This window comes from Anabrus simplex, chromosome 3 (assembly GCF_040414725.1).
Source record: "Anabrus simplex isolate iqAnaSimp1 chromosome 3, ASM4041472v1, whole genome shotgun sequence".
NCBI classification, from domain to species: Eukaryota; Metazoa; Arthropoda; class Insecta; order Orthoptera; family Tettigoniidae; genus Anabrus; species Anabrus simplex.
In genome coordinates, this window is record NC_090267.1 from 3,781,098 (window position 1) to 3,793,275 (window position 12,178).

At 39.5% G+C, this 12,178-nt stretch overlaps 1 protein-coding gene across 5 annotated transcripts in view; it reads left to right on the forward strand.

Moving 5' to 3' along the window:
* Positions 1-637: 637 nt before the first annotated feature.
* The window catches only part of LOC136866905 (gastrula zinc finger protein XlCGF46.1), a 108,698-nt gene continuing 97,157 nt past the window's right edge, over positions 638-12,178 (forward strand). For all 5 annotated transcript variants that reach the window (XR_011017951.1, XM_068226894.1, XM_067143999.2 and 2 more), the window contains exon 1: positions 638-795. The gene's annotated coding sequence lies outside the window, so the exon portion shown is untranslated. The remainder of the gene's footprint in view (positions 796-12,178) is intronic.

Below are 12,178 nucleotides of genomic sequence, written 5' to 3' on the forward strand. Positions count from 1 at the left end.
AATTATCTGTCTCATGTTCAGGATAGACTCTCGTGTTCCTTTACCTGCAACAAAGCCTGCTTGTTCTGCGGATATCTGAGGTTGCAGGAATGGTTTTAGGCGTTGATTTATTATGTAGAGCAGAACTTTGCTTGCATGGGATATTAATGCGATAGTCCGATAATTGGAACAATCCCTTTTAGACCCCTTTTTGTGAAGAGGGATTAGTATTGATGTTGTCCAGTCATGAAGTTCCTCTTCACTACCAGCAATGAGGGGAGTGTCATCTTCAATGCGCAGTTTTTCACCAGTTTTCCTCACCTTATTACATACCAATTGTAAAACACGCATGCCCTCCTCCCCCATCACTTTCAGCATTTCTCCCGAAATAGCATCCATACCTGGGTCTTTGTCGTTCTTCAAATGATTGACAGCATTCACAATTTCAGTTAATAAAATAATACAAAGCCTATATTCGTGAAGAGAGGAACACCCCATGGTTGTAAATTAGTGAGATGGATGTCTATATCTGATTTCCGTTCGAAATGGTTGGGTTGTTGTTATGTTATATCGTTGCCTACACTATAATAGCAGGCTTTGGTTATATTCATATTTATCGATTTTGTACGGTGCATATGGGACTACCGCGACCGATTGCCGTGCTTGTCTTCAGATTTCCTTGAAGTATTTGTGATTTCTTTCACTCTACTCTTTGTTCACAGCCTTTGACAACTGCTGATAAAGTCAGGGTCTCAGTTGTTCGCTGTTGGCAGTCTTCTAGATCTCAAAATCGTACGGTCACTGATACGAAATCAGGTAAAGTTTATTGTTCAGTGCAGTGCATATTTTTGTATAAAGGACAAACGGCAAATATATCCATCTTCTGCCTATCGTATATTATCTACTGTACATAAAGTATTACTCAGAGAGTATTCTTAGTGGTAATACATAGACATTCTTGTTGTAACATCATCAACAGAATGAAGTCATACATTTAATTGTATTGGTCCGTATTGATGATTGACTACTTTCAACAGGATGGACAGGTCAGTACCATATGTTATAGGCTTATTATACATCGGGACTAGTATCGACCTTCCTTTAGGTCATCTTTTGTCTTCATACATCGTTTGGAAAAGATATAACTTGCATACACACTTAACCTAGTGTGTAACATGTAATATGTCTAAAAGTATTTACCTACATTCACTGACTTTTAAGTGCATGTAATTTGAATTATTTGCTCACGCATCTTAAAATTCTGCGGGGTTAATATTGTATCTGTATAAAATACTGTTTGGATCCTAAAAACTTTTTCAGAACTTGAACACTGAACATTCCAACTGACAAAGTTACTACAACACTTTAAGTTATTTATCTTGGTATTATTTGAACATACAAGTATGTTTTGCTTGTAATATTTATAAAAAAAAAAATAGGTGCATTTGATCTTAAGACACAGTTTGTGTACGTAGGTAAATGGGGTAGGTAAATATCAAATCAAAATTACTTTATTTGCATATGAGGTGTGTACCTCAGTGGCAAATGGTACACTAAAATACATTATTGTCAAGCATTAAGTTTTATATTAATAAGAGAAGAAGACATTTTCCTAGAATACAGTATTATACCATTTATACTAACAATTTTTTCTATTAAACACACAGCTCATCCTTAATAAATTTATATTGTTTACAAAATTCTACTTACAATATCTCTTGTACTTACAAACATAGTCAACTCATATACAGTATGTGGAATTAATTCAAATAACACTATACAACTGCTATAAGATTAAAATTTGAATTGCATTTACTTTTATTTTTGTACCCATTTAGGAACCTATGTAGCATAACGACATGCTTCGTCTTAACCACAGCCCCTTTCGCCACTGCTTTTCAGAGTTCCTGGAGGGCCTTCACAGCTACCGTAGCGGTCCAACGGCCCTCGAAATCCCCACTGTACTTCACCCTTACAATCAGTCCCCTACTTCAGCTGTCAGTCTCTGTAGACCAGGGGATGGAATAAATTTATTCTCAAAAGTTTTTTATTTACAATAACCTGCAGTGGTCGAATGCCCTCTAACATTTCTTTTCTCTGTTGCTGTTTATTCTCTTCTCAAATATCTGTACATATTTTGGAAAAGGATCAAACACTACCCCTGGTAAACTGTTCCACTCATTCACGCCCTTCCCAATGAATGAAAATTTACCCCAATCGCATCTGCTAAAATTCGTTCTAATTGTATACTTTTGGTCAGTCCTGCCGAAATAATTATTTTCCAACTGAAGCCTCTCACGGATTTCTCTCCATTCTTCTTCTCCTGGATAGGCTCTGTGTAATCCCTTAGGTCTAATTTTCTCCCTTCTCTTAAAGTTTCCCACCCAAGTTCCTCTAACATTTCTGACATACTACTTTTTCTCCTGAAATCCCCTGTTACAAATCTTGCTGTTTTCCTCTGCACATCATCTATTTCTTTTATTAGGTATTCCTGGTGAGAATCCTAAACACTGTTTGAATATTCAATATTGGGCGAACCATGGTTAAGTAACCTTTCTCTTTGAATTCTTTGAGGCATCCTGTAAGTAGCCTCATTCTGACATGTAATGACATGGTATGCTTTCCCAACAATGTCATCAATATGACCCTTCCAGTGCAAATTACTTTCCAATCTCACACACAAGTATTTGTATTTGCCATCCTTTGGGATATTTACCTCATCCAAAGAATATTTAAATTCAGTTTTAAAGCTCCTGTTTGTAAATGTTGTAACAGTTGATTTGCTTCCATTAACCTTCATAATATTCTCTTCAACCCATTGTTGGATACGGTACTTCCTCTTAAAACAATAATCACCACCATCACAGAGCTGGACACGGGAGAGGAGTGTTTGTTTCTAGTTGTACTTCCTCTTAAAACAATAATCACCACCATCACAGAGCTGGGCATACGACAGGAGTGTTTGTTTCTAGTTGTACTTCCTCTTAAAACAAAAATCACCACCATCACAGAGCTGGACACAGGACAGGAGTGTTTGTTTCTAGTTGTACTTCCTCTTAAAACAATAATCACCACCATCACAGAGCTGGACACAGGAGTGTTTGTTTCTAGTTGTACTTCCTCTTAAAACAATAATCACCACCATCACAGAGCTGGACAGATGACAGGAGTGTTTGTTTCTAGTTGTACTTCCTCTTAAAACAAAAATCACCACCATCACAGAGCTGGACACAGGACAGGAGTGTTTGTTTCTAGTTGTACTTCCTCTTAAAACAAAAATCACCACCATCACAGAGCTGGACAGATGACAGGAGTGTTTGTTTCTAGTTGTACTTCCTCTTAAAACAATAATCACCACCATCACAGAGCTGGACACAGGAGAGGAGTGTTTGTTTCTAGTTGTACTTCCTCTTAAAACAATAATCACCACCATCACAGAGCTGGACAGATGACAGGAGTGTTTGTTTCTAGTTGTACTTCCTCTTGAAACAATAATCACCACCATCACAGAGCTGGACAGACAACAGGACTGTTTGTTTCTAGTTGTACTTCCTCTTAAAACAATCACCACCATCACAGAGCTGGACACAGGAGAGGAGTGTTTGTTTCTAGTTGTACTTCCTCTTAAAACAATAATCACCACCATCACAGAGCTGGACACAGGAGAGGAGTGTTTGTTTCTAGTTGTACTTCCTCTTAAAACAATAATCACCACCATCACAGAGCTGGACAGATGACAGGAGTGTTTGTTTCTAGTTGTACTTCCTCTTAAAACAATAATCACCACCATCACAGAGCTGGACACGGGAGAGGAGTGTTTGTTTCTAGTTGTACTTCCTCTTAAAACAATAATCACCACCATCACAGAGCTGGACAGATGACAGGAGTGTTTGTTTCTAGTTGTACTTCCTCTTAAAACAATAATCACCACCATCACAGAGCTGGACAGACAACAGGAGTGTTTGTTTCTAGTTGTACTTCCTCTTAAAACAATAATCACCACCATCACAGAGCTGGACACAGGAGAGGAGTGTTTGTTTCTAGTTGTACTTCCTCTTAAAACAATAATCACCACCATCACAGAGCTGGACAGACAACAGGAGTGTTTGTTTCTAGTTGTACTTCCTCTTAAAACAATAATCACCACCATCACAGAGCTGGACGCATGAGTGGAATGTTTTCGTCTAGTTGTACTTGCTGTTAAAACATCCCTCAACACTACAGCGATGGTATGACATCTGTTACGAAGGGAGGAGCGGCGATATCTGCCTTTCGTGTTGCACACATGTGCGTTGGGAGAACAGGATCATGGAAGATATATTGAAGGGAGTGGTGAATGTTGTCAAGCCTGTTCGAACTTACCAGTCAATCTCCCGGACGATTTCCAAAAATCTGTTGAATTTATCTTCGCCTGCTACTTTGCATTGTTTATTAAACATGTACGTCGCGAGGTAGCCAGTGTAGAGGCTTCTCCTGCGATTATATTCCGGGACGGATGCTTTGACATGGCGCCATGTAGATTCTATTGTATTTGTGGTCGCACCACTTACTTTATCTACGAACTCGACTGAATGATTAACTGTCAGGTGCTCATATCCGTGTTTTTTGAGAGTGCTGTAAGATTGCTAGCAGTCTGTGATGATGGTGGGCTTTATCCACTGTTTTGGATATGAGGGATTGGGCCGTTCTGTCTTCCACGGTCGTGAAGAAACACTTGCCCTAACCCGTCTCTACACCACCGAAAACCCACTGGCCTTCCGCGAAGTGCCCCCTATAATATTTCCTTCGGCTGAATTTGCTGTCATCGACCTCGACAATTGTATTTGGGCCGCCGATGGATTCTGATGTTGTTTCTATATAGTTAATGAGTACTTCTCGGTAGAAATTTGTCCAGTCGGTTTGGTGGTTTTCGAGAAGCCGTATTCGCGAATTATATCGGCCGAGTGGGTATTGTGTACTATTTCGTACATCAGTTGTGTGATTTCCGGAATTGTGAGGTTGCTTTTTGAAAACCAAGACTTCTGACGTATGGTTCTGGTGGTTTTGCACCTCGATTCTCTTGGTCCTTTATTTCAGGCCGATTGTACGCTGTAGCCTGTTTGTTTTGTGTCCTCCAAGGTGATGTTGGATTGACACTTGGGGCACTTTATGGTGTCTTTAACTAGTCTGGTTTTCCGTAGGAATGCCATGACCATTTCTTTGTTCGATACAAGCTGTTGGAGATATCTCCTATTCGGTACTCCTGGCTTCCCGAGTACGAATTTCGAGTAAGAGGAACGTGGAATGAATGTGGATTTTCGCAGTTCGTCTTGATATTTGTTTACTACCACGGCGATTCCCGACATATTTTTGGTACTGAACGTCCACTATGTATGCCTATACTGTGCCGAATGACTGGAAGGAACGTGGATACTTGGTCTCCTTTTATACGAGGAACGTGTGGCGGTAATGAAACTCGTGACTTGAGTTTGATATATTTTCGTTTCTGTTTAAAAATTTAAGTTGGCAGCAGTTGAAGGGGAGAGAGAGAGAGAGATGAGAGTGCCATCTTTTGGGGTAAATATGAAATATTTTGCAATGTCATCTGTTTCACTTCTGGTGTACTACGTGCATTTATAGGTATGTACATATACATATATCTCCTTATTACGTTTGAATGTCAAGTAACCTGTTAGCCGAGTGGAGAAGGTGAAGGACTACGGAGTTGAAGATCGTTGGTTCGAGACAGTCTGCCAGCAGGAATTTATAAGAGGTAAGTGTAATTAGTATAATATGGAAATATGTAAGTGATAGAATAAGTATAATATGTGATATGTGGATATCGGTGAAGTAAGATGGGAAGACAACGAGTGTGAGGAAACGGACAGTGAAACGGGAAAATTCATCAATAAACTTTTGATTTTTTCCCACCCGAAAGCCTCTACTACCCAGGGGGTCCTGTAAGTATGGCATCATAGCTGTGCCGGTGAATTCTGGCCTTGTTCCCTGCGATACATTATTTTCTACTTTGACTTTCTGAACTCTAGAATTTAGAAATGTCCTAATCGAACGTATAACCCTTACACCCAATCCTATTCCCTCCAATTTCTTTAATAATATTCCATGTTCCACTCTATCAAAGGCTTTGGAAAGATCTATGGCTATGCAATCTAACTGGCCTCCTGAATCCAACTGATCTGATATGTCCTGCTGAAATCCCACCAGTTGTGCCTCACAGGAAAATTTCCTTCTAAATCCATACTGGCTCTTCATGAACCAGTTTTTATCATCAAATATCCCTCTGATGTACTTTGCTATTAAACTCTCCAGTATTTTACAAACTACACTGGTCGGGCTGTTTGGTCCGTAGTTCTCAGATTTCCTTTTATCACTGTTTCCTTTATAAATTGGTATTATAGATTCTTTGCATTCCTGTGGTATTACACTATTATTTATGACATACTCAAAGATAAATTTTAAATAAGGCACTATGTACCACCCCACTGTCTTTAATACTTCCCCAGTAATTTGATCACTTCATGCTGCTTTTCCTTGCTGAAGCAGTTGAATTTCTCTGAAGATATCCTCATTTGTGAATGAGAAGCTTCTTGTTTCCTTATGTGTCTCGCCCTCTCTATCAGCTGTTTCGGTTTCCAACTCCTGACAATCTTCTACCGAATCTCTGAATTCGTGCTAAATAGATTTGCTTTCTCAGTATCTGTTAAAAAGTGTTCACCCCCTACTCGCACCTTTGTGGGAATTTGGATTGCATTTCCTGCTTGATTCCTAATAAATGAATACAGCTTTTTCCATTTTCCTTTGTGGTCATTACCCTCTGGAAGTATGCCATTCATATCATTTCTTTTGCTTTCTTTTTCAATCTATTAAGTTCTCTCATTAGCTGTTTTCTAGTTTCTCTACTCTCCCTACCTTCTTTGATTTTCATGTGTACCATTTTACATTTTCCTTTTAATTTTCTTATTTCCTTGTAAGTTATAATGAATAGGGTCTGAGGTAATTTTACCTTTCTTAACAGGTACAAACCTCTTCTCTCCTTCCCAAATGATTCCTTTAAATTTAGCCCAAAGTGTATCCACATTATTCCCTTCACTTATCCAACAACTGAATTGTGATATAAGGTAAGTCCCAAATTCATCAACTTTAGTTTTTTTGTACAGTTTATTGTCTTGTGTGACCCTCTTATTAAGCCTTTTTGGTACCAGTCCTACATCCATTATTACAGCCCTATGGTCACCTATTTCTTCAATTACCTCAGTTTTATCAACATTTTCCCATGGTTTAACCAAGAATACATCTAGCAAGTTATTACTACTTGTGTAAATCCTCCCTCCCATATCAACTTATTTGCCAGTTTCCGTTCATAGGCTTCACTTGTAGGTTCATTCCATTCAACTTCAGGCAATTTTAGATCTGCCCCAATTATTACCATCTCGTCGCCATAAGACCTATCTGTGTCGGTGCGACGTAAAGCCCCTAGCAAAAAAAAAAAAAAAAAAAAAATTAAAATAAAATTATTACCATATTATTATTGTTTTTATGAGTATAATCTATTAGTTTTGCGAATATTTCCAAGTCTCTTTCCTCTCTTCCAGGCCTATATGTTCCTATAATGCCCACCGCCTTCATATTGTCATAAACTAATTTTATCCATAATATTTCATCCCTTTCATCGGTAAACCATTCATGTATACAGTAAGTTTCCTCTGTGGATCCGTGGTAGAGTGTCGGCCTCCGAATCCCAAGATAGCGGGTTCAAACCCGGCAGAGGTAGTTGGATTTTTGAAGGGCGGAAAAAGTCCATTCGACACTCCATGTCGTACGATCTCGGCATGTAAAAGATCTCTGGTGATACATTTGGTATTTACCCGACAAAATTAATTAAATCTCAGCCATAGACGCCCAAGAGAGATCCGGTTTACTCTGTCTGCCATCTAGCAGACCTAGAGTAAAACGGAATGTCGAAATTGACGAGCAGACAGCCAGATGGCGTCAAATCGAAATGTCTGCACACGGTAGCTGAGGCCATACGATTATTCTAATTATTATTATTATTATTATTATTATTATTATTATTATTATTATTATCAGAATAAACACCCCGCCTTCCATTTTATCTCTTTGGTCTCTAAGATAGACTGTGTACCCCTCTGGAAATACTTCTTTATTACCCACCCTTTCTCCCAACCATGGTTCCACTCCTGTCACCACATCAGTCTCATAAGATTCCATCAATGTACCAAATTTTAATTGTTGATTTACTACACTTTGACAGTTTACCAATAGCAGTTTCAGCCTCCCTTCCTGCATAAAACTTGACTGTAGCGATTGAGTAACTTTAAATTCCCAACTTTGCTGAGTTTCATTTCCTCGTTGACTGAGCCAGCTTGAAGTACAGCTGGCTTTTTTTACTAGTTTTCCTGGTCAGTATTATAACTCAATGGAGTTGCCTTTTGACAGTACATATCTTATAATTAATAAAATCTAGAACAATATTTGCAATCTTTAATTTACCTGAATTGTTAAATGAAGGCGATGCTTTGTTTAACAGTGTCTCTCGAAACTGCTGCATTCAGTTACCTGAATATTATGAAAATGTTTACAAATTTTAACCGTATCTGTATTAACTTTGTGCATTTCAGTGTTCACATACGAGTCTCTACTCAAATCATGCCTTTGGGGCACGTTCCTAGGTACAAAGATGTTAGCGTGAACCAGCTTAACTAGGGTACATATACGTTGAGAAATGACATTCTTAGCGTTGTTGTGAGCTACGTCGTTCGTCACGCCGATGATCACTACTGCATCACGACTTCCGAGATTTCTTGCTGCATGCTCCGTGTTTTCCAGTACCTTCTTGGTTGGGGCCCCAGGATAGATGACGGCTGATGCTGCAATGTTCTCATTACTCATTACCTTCGCAATTCCCCTTGCTTGGCTATCACCAAATATAAGAATGTTGGACACTTTGGCTGGTGCACTCTATGGCCTTGCCGTGTCTCGTAATGGAGTTTGTGCTATATGTTTGCTTGGCTGTCACCAAATATAAGAATGTTGGACACTTTGGCTGGTGCACTCTATGGCCTTGCCGTGTCTCGTTATGGAGTTTGTGCTATATGTTTGCTTGGCTGTCACCAAATATAAGAATGTTGGACACTTTGGCTGGTGCACTCTATGGCCTTGCCGTGTCTCGTAATGGAGTTTGTGCTATATGTTTGCTTGGCTATCACCAAATATAAGAATGCTGGACACTTTGGCTGGTGCACTCTATGGCCTTGCCGTGTCTCGTAATGGAGTTTGTGTTATATGTTTGCTTGGCTATCACCAAATATAAGAATGTTGGACACTTTGGCTGGTGCACTCTATGGCCTTGCCGTGTCTGTTTGCTTCCCATAAGGATTAGTCCTACCTCCCTCAGGGCTGAAAATTTATTTTTAGTGTCAATTACAAAGTTGTCTTTATTTAACTGTACACTTTTCTTCCTAGAATCCGAAGCAACTTGACACCACACGCTTGAATTCACGGAGTCACCTGAGTTCTGAGTGTTAACCGGTACTTTCACTTCCAGTAAACGTACCTTCTCCTTTAAGATCTCATTCTCCGCTTTTCATGCATGTAAATCCTTTTGCAATAAAGAGAGAATTATAAGTACATTATCATTACCTCCATCCTCCAAGGAATGAGCCGCCAGTTATTCATTGACTCTTGCAGACCTACGTTTGTTACCGCTATTCAAATTGCACTCACCACAGCTCACACAGGTCCAAGTATCTTCAGTTTTAGCATAACCAGCACTACATATGCACTCAAAATGTTACCAAATTAAACACTTTTCACACTGGATACCATTCTTCACTCACTTCTTGTTTACACCACACTTATTCCTGATTAACTTAGAGGTGAAGTTTCTACGGTGTGAAGAATTATTTAGTTTAATTTCCGGGTTGAACTGTGTTGTAGTTGTCTGTACATCACGTACAGTTTGCCGATGTTTCGAATACATTGCAATATTCTTTGTCAAGGCAACTGAAATACCCCTACTCGATCCGAGGTAATCAGTCTCCCAGGCAGCAATTTACACTACTAGAGTGGCCCTGACCTTGGCCTTTTATATCCTAGCCTTTCTGGCTGACGTAAGCCCTGGCTGTTTCGTGAGCATTCTGGAAGGTACGTGTCACAGCTAGGTAGTGGGGGCTTGCCCGCGCTGTTATGTAATGGGGTTTTGGCCCGTCTGTTTATGTGGTCCGTATGTCTTAAACTATGAATGATAGGCATCCAAGAATTACTGATTTTATATCGTTCTGAATTTTTAATGTTCAGATGTTTCTTGATTTCGATAGCCTCGTGTGGATTTTCCTTTCCAGATTCCAAGGGATAGCTGCTAGGATCATGGTCTTGTCAAATGATATTCCGTGCCTAGTTTTGTAGGAATGCTTGGTTACCGCTGAAATATCTGTGCTTTGGTTCTTGGTGTGACGGATATGTTCTTTTAGGCGAGTGGAGATCAAGACGTTTTGTTTCATTATCTACCACCAGTAAAAGACAATAGAATTACAGGCTCCTTGAGTATATCACATTGAATGTAGCTACGGAGCTTGTTATGTAGGTCAAACAAAACGTTTGATCTTCACCCACCTAAAAGAACATATCCATCACACCAAGAACCAAAACACAGATATTTCAGCGGTAGCCAAGCATTCCTACGAAACCAGGCACCGAATATCATTTGACAAGACCAAGATCCTAGCAGCTATCCCTTGGAATCTGGAAAGGAAAATCCACGAGGCTATCGAAATTAAGAAACATCTGAACATTAAAAATTTAGAACGATATAAAATCAGTAATTCTTGGATGCCTATCATTCATAGTTTAAGACATACGGACCACATAAACACACGGGCCAAAACCCCATTACATAACAGCGCAGGCAAGCCCCCACTACCTGGCTGTGACACATACCTTCCAGAATGCTCACGAAACAGCCAGGGCTTACGTCAGCCAGAAAGGCTAGGATATAAAAAGCCAAGGACATGGCTACTCTAGTAGTATAAATTGCTGCCTGGGAGACTGCTTACCTCGGATCGAGTAGGGGTATTTCTGTCGCCTTGACAAAGAATACTGTAATGTATTCGAAACGTTGGCAAACTGTACGTGATGTACAGACAACTACAACACGGTTCAACCCAGAAATTAAACTAAATTATTCCTGATTATTTTGCAAGTGAACCGGGGGCTATCTTCACTTACATCCTTCGCTGACGCCATCTTGTCTAAGTTCTTCGATATACATGTTTCGTCTGTAGTCCTTATGCCTTATTGTAATATTTACATTTTTGGAATTGATTATTGTGATGAACACTTTTTCTTGATCAATAATAATAATTTTGTAATAATTTTTTTATAATAATTTTATGGAGACATTCTCAGTTTAACACATTGAGTGCCACAGTGGACACCATTGTCTATTTTTGGACTTCCTGCTAGGCCACGGCGGACACGGGTGTCCTCTGGCTCAAAATTCCAACTTTATTCAGAATTTGACATTATAGAATATCGCACATATCCCATTCGGTAATAATTCATGCACCAGGCTTCAAAATTATATATTCAGGTACAACATATATTATTTTCAAGGACACACATGTCTGCAGGCTCAAAATTGATAACATAAAGCAAAATTTCAAAATTTTGCTCTGTGGGCCAAAACTGTATTTGTGCTCTCTGGTGTTACAATAGCAACATTCTACCAAACTTTTAATGCAAAAGTAAAGATTAACATAAAAAACAACAATAAATTAAGGCGGACACTGTTGTCCGCTGTGGCCTGTTGGGAAGCTAACATCGGCTGGGGCCAAGGCGGTCATGCTAGTGGACCCAGTAATGTGCTGAATGTGTATAACACGACACTTCATGTAGCGCCATACAAATTTAGCACATTACTGCGCACGCACGCTAGTGTCCATTAGCATGTCTGCCTTGGCCCCAACCAATGTAAGTTTCCCAACAGGCCACAGTGGACACCGATGTTCGCCTTAATTTATTCTAGTTTTTGAGGTTAATTTTTACTTTTGTGTTAAAAGCGTGGTAGAATGTTGCTACTGTAACACCAGGGAGCAAAAGTACATTTTCGGCCCACAGAGCAAAAGTTCCGAATTTTGCTTAGTGTTCAACGTGTCAGGATTGTGGGTTGTTGATCCAGGTG